This window comes from Pocillopora verrucosa, chromosome 11 (genome assembly GCF_036669915.1).
Source record: "Pocillopora verrucosa isolate sample1 chromosome 11, ASM3666991v2, whole genome shotgun sequence".
Classification (NCBI taxonomy): Eukaryota; Metazoa; Cnidaria; class Anthozoa; order Scleractinia; family Pocilloporidae; genus Pocillopora; species Pocillopora verrucosa.
Genome location: NC_089322.1, coordinates 6,411,069 through 6,420,370, shown reverse-complemented (window position 1 = coordinate 6,420,370; position 9,302 = coordinate 6,411,069). Strand labels below are relative to the sequence as shown.

General features: G+C 35.7%; 1 protein-coding gene and 1 long non-coding RNA gene across 5 annotated transcripts in view; both read right to left on the bottom strand.

Annotated features, from left to right (window-relative positions):
- Positions 1 to 8,674, bottom strand: part of LOC131787180 (uncharacterized) — a 40,675-nt gene extending 32,001 nt beyond the window's left edge. For 2 of the 3 annotated variants that reach the window (XR_010719188.1, XR_010719187.1), the window contains exons 1-2: positions 7,854 to 8,674; positions 7,282 to 7,357 (exon numbers count right to left, since the gene is read on the bottom strand). The gene's annotated coding sequence lies outside the window, so the exon portion shown is untranslated. Of the gene's footprint in view, positions 1 to 4,863; positions 5,516 to 6,554; positions 6,640 to 7,281; positions 7,358 to 7,853 lie in introns of those variants that run through there. The other variant, XR_010719186.1, reaches the window with a different exon arrangement.
- LOC136284326 (uncharacterized) lies at positions 70 to 4,588 on the bottom strand. 2 transcript variants are annotated; one of them, XR_010719162.1, is made up of 7 exons: positions 4,513 to 4,588; positions 3,913 to 3,943; positions 3,171 to 3,255; positions 2,517 to 2,606; positions 2,228 to 2,293; positions 480 to 1,711; positions 70 to 360 (listed from the first exon to the last, which is right to left on the bottom strand). It is a non-coding gene; the product is annotated as an uncharacterized lncRNA (long non-coding RNA). The 2 variants fall into 2 exon arrangements; XR_010719161.1 differs by having other exon boundaries at positions 70 to 1,711.
- Positions 8,675 to 9,302: the final 628 nt, after the last annotated feature.

The following is a 9,302-nucleotide window of genomic DNA, read 5'->3' as shown; positions in this document are numbered from 1 at the left end:
GTTAAAAAGAGGACTACAGAAGATTGACTGCACATTAGGGGGATTAAGAGAATACCACGGAGCTTCATGGAGGGAACAAGTAAATTTTATTGTTACAAAACCAAAATACTCCGCCCCACACGACTGGTGGGGGAGTCACCAATTTCAAACCGCAAGAGCTTTGGTAGAGTTAAAACGACAATTAGCATCGTACATGGCCCATTCTAAGTTAAACAAATTATTACACTAGGAAAACAGTTTTCATCAGAATAATAAGTATATTCGCATTTAAGTCAACTGAAAACGTCAAGTTCTGCCTTTACAGGTAAAGCTATTCAAACAAAAACCTACCATCGCTATACCTAATACAAATTACAAAAGCTTTTCAATACAAAGGAAATCAGTTTTTTGGTTGGTACTTTTCAGAGGATTGAAAAGGAAATTTTTTTATCCATGTCTGTTACTGCGAAAGTATGTAGAAAACTTTACATATTTGAAACCCATTCATTCAGATTTAATAAAAATATTATTTTATAAAAAGACGTGGAGAAATTAATTCACTCTTTAGTATAATGGTGATCTGCATGAAAAAGCATAAAGTTGAAAATTCACCCTGTTAAGTGTTTATTGGATGTTCTGGGGCCTTGAATCAAGGCTGGTAGCCTTCACAAAATCGAAAATTACTTTCTGTCATCAAATATTTTCTAATTAAATTTCAAGTAATTGCTGGATTTTTGCCACCATTTCCAGCCAATTTACAATGGTAATAGGACTGAGTGGAGTCTAATTCCATCTGTTGTTATCATACACATGATTAACAAACTTAGACAAAAAAGAAGTAAAAGACCAACTTGTCAATCTGATGATAATCAATATGATTAGAGAAAGAATTAGACGACAAGAAGTCCTGTTACCAATTAATATTAATAGCTACAATTTCCGAAAATAGCAAATACATTTAGGTCAAATATCTCTGGTAGAGACAATGTCTTAAGTAAAAAATATGTCTCCATTTTGGAAATTCTTAATTTTTTTTGGATAAGTGGTTGTTGCTATGGTTATTGTGATTGACTCCGTGATTGGTGGATTTGGCTGAGTGGACTTGTATGATTCGTTGCTTCAACTGCCAATTACAGGTGTCCGATTACAGCCAACTGTCCAATTACAGCTGTACAGAATGAGAAGTAAAAAATCAAAGCAGCTCATGCACCAATCACATTTGAAGAAAGTATAATGGTTGTGATTATTGCCTAAATAGCCTGTTCCAGACATTCAGTTGGTAAAACAAAGTGTGATAGTAAACAGAGCTATAATAGCAGAGAAGTGAAAAAGCGAGGGAGGCTTGGGTTGAGTCACTTAATGAATCCCACCTGACCCAACCTCTCTTCTTGTTTCACTTTTCCACTCCAGTCTTCACTCCCTTCTACTAACTGAACGCCTGGAGTGAGCCAATGCCTGAAACGACCTTACATCATTTTAAAAACTTTTTTTGTATTGTCTGTGTCAAATTAACATAATCTTATTTCATAAGGAAGGTTAGCAATAAATTTTGGCCACCCAAATTTACAGTACCGTCTATTTTCTCTGCACTCATTAATTAAGATTTTTTCATGTCATTCAATAGTTTGGCCAAAATGGCGTAGGTATCTCTTCCATTCTTTAACCGCGATTCAGCGTACTGGATAAGACTGGCTTGCAGGCTCAACACCCTTTGCCTATTGTAACGGATCACCTATATTTAAATTAAAAAAAAAACAATCAAGTAAGCACATTGTCTACTGTAGTTAGAGCCAAATGAGAATTTCTTTTCATGTGCCCCTAACAATTATCTATATTATCTGACATTTCTCCTCTATTTATTACGCTGGCGCAAAGGATTCATTGTAAACCATGGAAAATGGTCGAAAATCAAATTGTTGATGAGCGATTTTGTTACTTTGGCTTCTCAGAGGTTAATGGTACTTGCTCATCACTTTCGAGTTAGCCAGTCAGTGTGCACGAAAAACACTATTCACTTGTGTGGTATAAACTAATTTTTTGATATTCAGGTTTTAACATGAATATGGCACAAATATTCATGTTATTGTTTGACATGTGTCTTACATGTAAACCAACAACAGGGTGGTCTGCCTGTAAAACAAACCAAGAAATGCAACCAGGTAAGGGTGGCATGCAGAATTTTCCAGCAAAACAGTTAGCTGAAAGTCTAAGTAAAACAAAAAGCCTTTTTTTATATCATTTTATTCACCTCTTTCTTTGCAGCTTCTGAAATTGAATTTTATGCTTCCTCTGCATCGTCTTTAGCTTTTTGAAGCTGAAAATAAAAAAGCATGCATGAAACAATTTGGCATTCTTTAACTGTGGCATTCACTATAATCATTCAAAAGCTTGACTTGACCTTCAATTCTTTTGCTAGCAGATGAGCAGCCTTGTGTGAATCAGGTGAAAGCAAACACTCAATCATGTTTAACAAAACAAAAGGGAGATACCAAAAGAATGCACATCATGTGCAAAGCATGTGTTTGTCTGAATCTTACCATTTCTTGGTTTTTGGGTTTGGCTTTTTCCAGTGCTTTTGTGGCATTCTCAAACTCAACTAGTTTACACATACGACAGAAATTCATCTCCTGCAGGGTTAGAAATAGTCAAAACAAGTGCATTACAGTGCATTGTAGACAGTTAAAATGTTCATCTAGGGACAGCAAGAAGAAACAACTAATAGGGAAAATGTTACACCCTGACATCAGAATGTATATTCTCAATACTGTTCTTGGTACAAATTCTATTATACTGACAAGGAGAAGTTGTTCAACAATCAAGAGCTTCTTTGTTTTTTTCTATCATTTCCTTTATTCTCATGACCTTAATGTACTATGCAGCAGTGATATGGTGAGGAGAATTTAGATGCTGATCACTTCAACAAGAGAGGAAGACATAACTATCATGCTAAGGTCTTGATAGGCCTTGATTGCATCTTATTGCCAGTTCTCATGATGGTTACAGTGAGTAGAGCTAGCATGTAAGATGTGGTAAAACAGTGGTTATTCACATGGGAAAAAAATCAGCCAAACTATATGTCTGGTCCATCATTGTTTGTCACCACAGTTTAATAATGGAAAGATATGAAACAAATATTGAGTAATTATTACAAAATCATATCATTTAGCAATTTCAGACAAAGAACAACAAACCCTTTCAATTCCTTGGTACTATTATCATCACCAGCAGATGCTGTCATGATGTCAGAACTTAAATCATTCACTGCTAATGCAACACCTAAAATTCACAAAAAATTCAAAATTACCAAACTTACATATGTATAAATATGCCATCATGGTAAGATTGTCATAATCATGCATTATCATAAATTATCAAAAATAACTGTCATTTTGCAACATCCTAATACTGAAGAAATGTAAAATGGTTTCCATGTTTACATAGCCTGATGTAAACATGCAGGAAGTTGGGAGAACATGAGATAAGCGTAGGAAACCATGATGCAAAGCGGAGTGGTTTCCAGCTTATCGAGTGTTCTCCTAACCTCCCAAGTGTTTTACATCAGGCTATGTAAACACGGAAACCATTTTACATTTCTTTTATAAAATAACTAATGAAAGAGGAATGAAAACTGTGTTTACATACGCTCATGTAAAATAGTTTTATAGCCAATCAGAGCGCACATACTATTTGAATTATTTTATAAATTATAATACTATATGATTGAATAATACTTCAAGTATGTCTTTGCCACCCTCATGTTGTTCTTACATGAATGTTCTTTAGATATCAAAGTTTTGGCCATACTTTCTGTCAAAATTCACTAGGCTGGACCATTCACCAAAATCATGAGATTTGAGGGTGTAATTCACTATTTCAGCCTAAACAACCTTAATGCAGATTACACATTCCAGCAAATAAAACATTGCTACATACCTTGCTGACTGTTTACCATTTTGGTGAAGTTCTACAAAAAACACACAAGTAGAAAAACATTTATTTATTGAAGGAAATAATCTCAAAATTGTTAACTCTTACTTAGAAGCTAAAACCAAATCTCACTTTCCTCTAAAACTTTGTTCTCGTCATAGGTGCTGTTTAGCACAAAACCAATTTACAAAATCATAACTTAACTGTTTATGTTATTATTGACATTTAGACATTTCCAGCAGAGTCGGCATTTTGGAATTCCAGGTCTTTTTTTCCCTCATAAAAGACCCCTAAAGCAAACCAACACGATGCAGGTAAATGTAATCTATCCTACACCCACAAGTAGCTCAAGGTGCAGAATCCTAGCCCAGACTACCGTGGTGAGAGGGAAGCATTTACACCATCAACCCTTAAACTCCCATGCATGACCAAAACATTATTTCTCCTCACCTAATTAATACAACACTAAGCAGGCAAGTGATCCTCTGATTGTTAGTTGATCCAAAACCAAATTCTCCAAACTTACATTATATGAATTGTGTGGCAGAAAGTGAAGGGAATTACTGAATCATAATGCACCCCTAGAAAAATGTAACAACTACTGACCCCATATGTCTCCTTGGTAAGTGGTCTGTACTCTTCCACAAAATCTCTTTTCTTCTGAAATTCTTCAACAAGATCCTAACCAAAAGGAATAACTTCTGGTTATTTGTATTTCTAGGAAGGCCAAGTCATTCTTGTAAGGTTAAATTCAAAAGAAAGTTAGGTCATCTGTGAGCAGGGCCTCATTAACCCTTTAACTCCCAGAAGTGGTGAACATGTAACTTCTCCCTTTAATATCCATATGTTATTCAGCAAACAGGTAATGAGAATACTCAAACTCATCAGGTACAAGATATTACCCTGATTGAACACAAAATTCTTGTAACTAATTCACAAGGAAATTTGTAGCAGCTACAGGGGAGAATTAATAATCAGATCTTGGGAGTTTAAGGGTTAATTGCACTTTGGCAAGAGTGTTTCTTCACCCACAGAAGAGAATGAGGCCTAGTAGAGCAACACAAGCTGCTGAGAGGCCTGCAAAGGGTTAACAGTGATAAGGAGGGACCAAGTAATCAGCAGTTTAACCCCTGAGAGTGACTGACATCTAATTTCTCCTTACCATATCCCCACTGAACCAAACATTAAGGCCAGGAGAATAAAGGAGCTGATCACAGACTAAAGAAGCTCTAGATTGTTAGACAAATTTTCCATGTCAGCATCTTAGGAAATGTCTATAGAACAGTATGGAGAATATGCATACTGATGTTAGAGTGTGAAGGGTTAAAACACTGTCTCTCTGTATGCCATAATTCAAACTACAATTATTCATATTTCACAGCCCTGAATGAGACATACACTGTATGTATGATCCAAAACCAAATTCTCTGAACAAACATCATATGAATTGTATAGCAAACAGTAAAGAGAATGACTGAACCATAATGCACCCCTGGAGTAAGATTCTATTTGGAAAAATATAACAACTACTGACCCCATATGTCTCCTTGGTAAGTGGTGTGTACTCCTCCACAAAATCTCTTTTCTTCTGAAATTCTTCATCAAGATCCTAACCAAGAGGAACAACTTCTGGTTATTTGTATTTCTAGGAAGGCTAAGTTATTCGCATAATGGTTAAATTAAAAAAAAAAAAGAAAAAGGTCATCTGTGAGCAGGGCCTCATTAACCCTTTAACACCCAGAACTGATAAACATGTAACTTCTCCCTATAATATCCATACATTATTCAGCAAACAGGTAATCAGAATACTCAAACTCATCAGGTACAAGATATTATGCTGATTGAACACAAAATTCTCGTTGCTAATCTATAAGGACAAGTGTAGCAGTTAGAGGGAAGAATTGAAAATCAGATCTTGGGAGTTTAAGGGTTAATTGCACTTTGGCTAAAGTGCTTCATCATCTGCAGGAGAGAATGAGACCTGGAGCAACAAGAGCTGGTGAGAGGCCTGTAAAGGGTTTAACCCTTTAACTCTCACAAGTGATTAACATGAAACTTCTCCCTATAATATCCATACATTATTCAGCAAACAGGTAATGAGAATATTCAAACTTGTCAGGTAGAAGCTGCTAACTTGGTCTAGTATCAAGTTCTCGTAACTAATTTATAAGGAAATATGTAGCAGCTACAGGGGAGAATTTAAAATCAGATCTTGGGAGTTAAAGGGTTAACACTGATAAAGAAGGACCAAGTATTCAGTAGTTTAACCCCTGAGAGTGACTGACATCTATTTTCCCCTTGCCATATCCCCCCTGAATCAAACATTAAGGTCAGGAGAATAAAGGAGCTGATCACTGACTACAGAAGCTCTTGATTGTTAGAAATGTCAGCATCCTAGAAAATGTTTAGAGAACAGTGTGGAGAATATACATACTGATGTTAGGGTGTGAAGGGTTAAAACACTGTCTCTCTGTATGCCATAATTCAAACTACAATTATTCATATTTTACAGCCCTGAATGAGACATACACTGTATTGTAATTAAACAATAATCCAGTGATATCACAATTTTACTAAACAAAGACTTCTTAGATAAAAAAATCAAAACAAAACAAAAAAGCATAAAAAAATCCTGGAACATTTTGCACCTTGTGACTATGATGCCTGAGATCATCCACAGCTCATGAAATAGACTTGTCCTAAGACCCTTCTTACTTTGCTTCTCACTGCAAGCTATGTAATAAAAAAAGTGTTTATACCTTACACTGTGAGTGTATGAGCATGAGAGATGCCATTAAGCCACTGATCACTGAGTTGAAAAGAGATTAATTTCTCAGAGCAAGGAGTTTAATAATGATTATCAAACTTAGTTTTACCAAGTTGCAACAGACATTTTGTCACAAAAGAAATCCCCCAGGCATACACATACAATCAGCGATAAAATTGTCAACACACTACCATTGAAATGGCAATATTCTGGAATAGCATACCAATTATATTCCTTACTTTTAACTCTTCTTCTCATGTACAATGTTTCTTTAATTGTTTTACACCATTCTACAACATTGACTGGTGGAAGAGCTTATTGTTGCAGTGAATTGTAGTTCAATTTTCACTCCATTTCTACATAATTCTTTAGAGGTGGCTCAGTGGATGTTGTGTCAACTGATTTTATCTTTAAAACATTTATGACCCCTTAAGATGAAAATAGTCAGAATTATTCTTGATTTTATGAAAAATATACCTATGGAGTTTAAGTCAAGTGTTGTTTTGCCATAGTATGTCAGTTTACAAATTTTGTGGAAAAAATCACCCACACTCACAGGGATCATAGCCAAATATCTGTAAGAGTATCTTATTATTTGAAAAACTCACATTTTCCTCTTTCAAAACCTTCTGCAAATCTTCATCTTTTCAAAAGTCTGGGTGGCTGACAACAAGTTGAAAAAATCTGAAAAACATCAGAAATTGTAATTCTTGAGATGGGCTAATATACAATGTAAACATGAGAATCAACAGTGTCTACCTGAAAGTACATTAAATTTTAGAGAGAAAATAGTATCTTCAAGAAAAACTGAGTCTTTCCTAGAGAAGTTTCCATAAGATCTGTTTATTGTTTCTTGTTGGGTTGTTTTCTTGATCATTTTTGTTTTACTTCACCAGTTTACTGGGAGAAAAAAACTTAAATGGAAAATTAACCCTTTAAATCCTAACAGTGACTAACATCAAATTTCTCCTTAAAATATCACACCTATGGCGGCAGCGCTTACGCATTTCGTCCATAATGGCGTCCAAATAATATAAGAAACTGTATGGAAATTTGTAAAATTTCTAAAATATAACAATCAGGAGCTCATGGTCCCGTCTGCTCTCGATCGAGACATATTCAGTACTGATTCTGCTATTCATCAAACCTCACAGGGACTCGATAAATAAAAACCACTTACTTCCCGAGCCAGTTCTTTTGTCATTGATCATTGACCTAGGTCGCCATACAGTTCTTCAAAATCCGTCGTTCTCCATCCCAAACACTCGCCTATTACAGGAAAGTGCATCAATAAAGTCAACTGCTCTCGATCAAATTGACTGCTACAGAGTTCGAAGCGTCCAAATATCCTGTAAAATTGCCATTTCATCCCATCAAAAAAGTTCCCAACGCGCCAGAATATCCCTTATTTTCCATGTTGAGTAAGTGACGAGACGCCATGTTGAAAACTATGACTGAAATAGTTAAACACGAGCAACGCTGATCTTCGAATCGTCGGCCATATTTGTTTATGTTCTTGCAGGGAAATAAATTAGTTCTCGGTCCTTTTCGGAATAAAAATATGCCAGGCATTGAATGCAAATTCAGTAGTCTTAGCGCGAAAATTAAATTAAATCAAATCAAAATTCTGACATCATGTCATCGCTCTGCCTCAAAAAATCCCAAAGATTTACTTGCAGGTCTTCTTTTCTTTTTCTTTTCATCAAATAGAAGATCTGCAGTGCTCAAATTGTATAAGTCATGGTACGAAACACTCTTCTTTGCAGATCGAGCCGTGATCGCCGCCATATTGAATTCTCTTGATATTCTATTGTTCCGGAGTGTAATACGATATACCGCTGATAATTGTTAGCGGGCTCGAAATGTCCTTGATTTCTGGCGATAATTACATATGGAACATTTGCAGAAAGAATTGGAGGTGTGGAGGCCCCATAGTCTGCATCTGGAGTCTGAGTCGAGAGATTCCTATGTGGAGACCAGACAGGAACACTTCGACAAAGAGACTTAAGAAGTAATCAGCTCTCATCAAGAATTTCACTATAATTTGATCGCTTTAGACAAACAGGAGCAGTGAGATGCATGATGCAAATGAAAGAATAGCCAGATAATTTTTTATTTCACGTTTGCTAAGTACTTCCCTATAACTATGAAATTTTCTAAAATGCCCGAGTTTTCCAAAGTGGCCATAAAAGCAATTTCACTTCCGCTTTATTATTGGTTTATTTAAGAAAATAGGTGTTATACGATTGGCTGCCTACTCTAGATCAACAATCTTTCAAAGGCGCAGAATTTCTTCGCAGATGGCATTTGAAAAATTATGTGAGTTGAAAAAAACGTATTGAAAGCGCTAACTCTAACTTAAGGAGAACTAAAATCTTCCCATAGCTTTTAAACCCCTAGATGTTTACGGAGTACTTGGCTAAGTTTAGACCCTATCGTAAGTAATAAGAAAGATGCAATTAACTCAACGAAGGAAGCATATCATAACCAAGCACCAAAAAGTCATTCTTTCAAATGAATCAACGTACAAAACATTTCTCCTGAAAATGAGTTTCCTCGCATGACGATGAAGAATGATTGTAATATAAGTATCGAAAAGGCAATGCACTTGCCTTGCTATGCAGTCAGA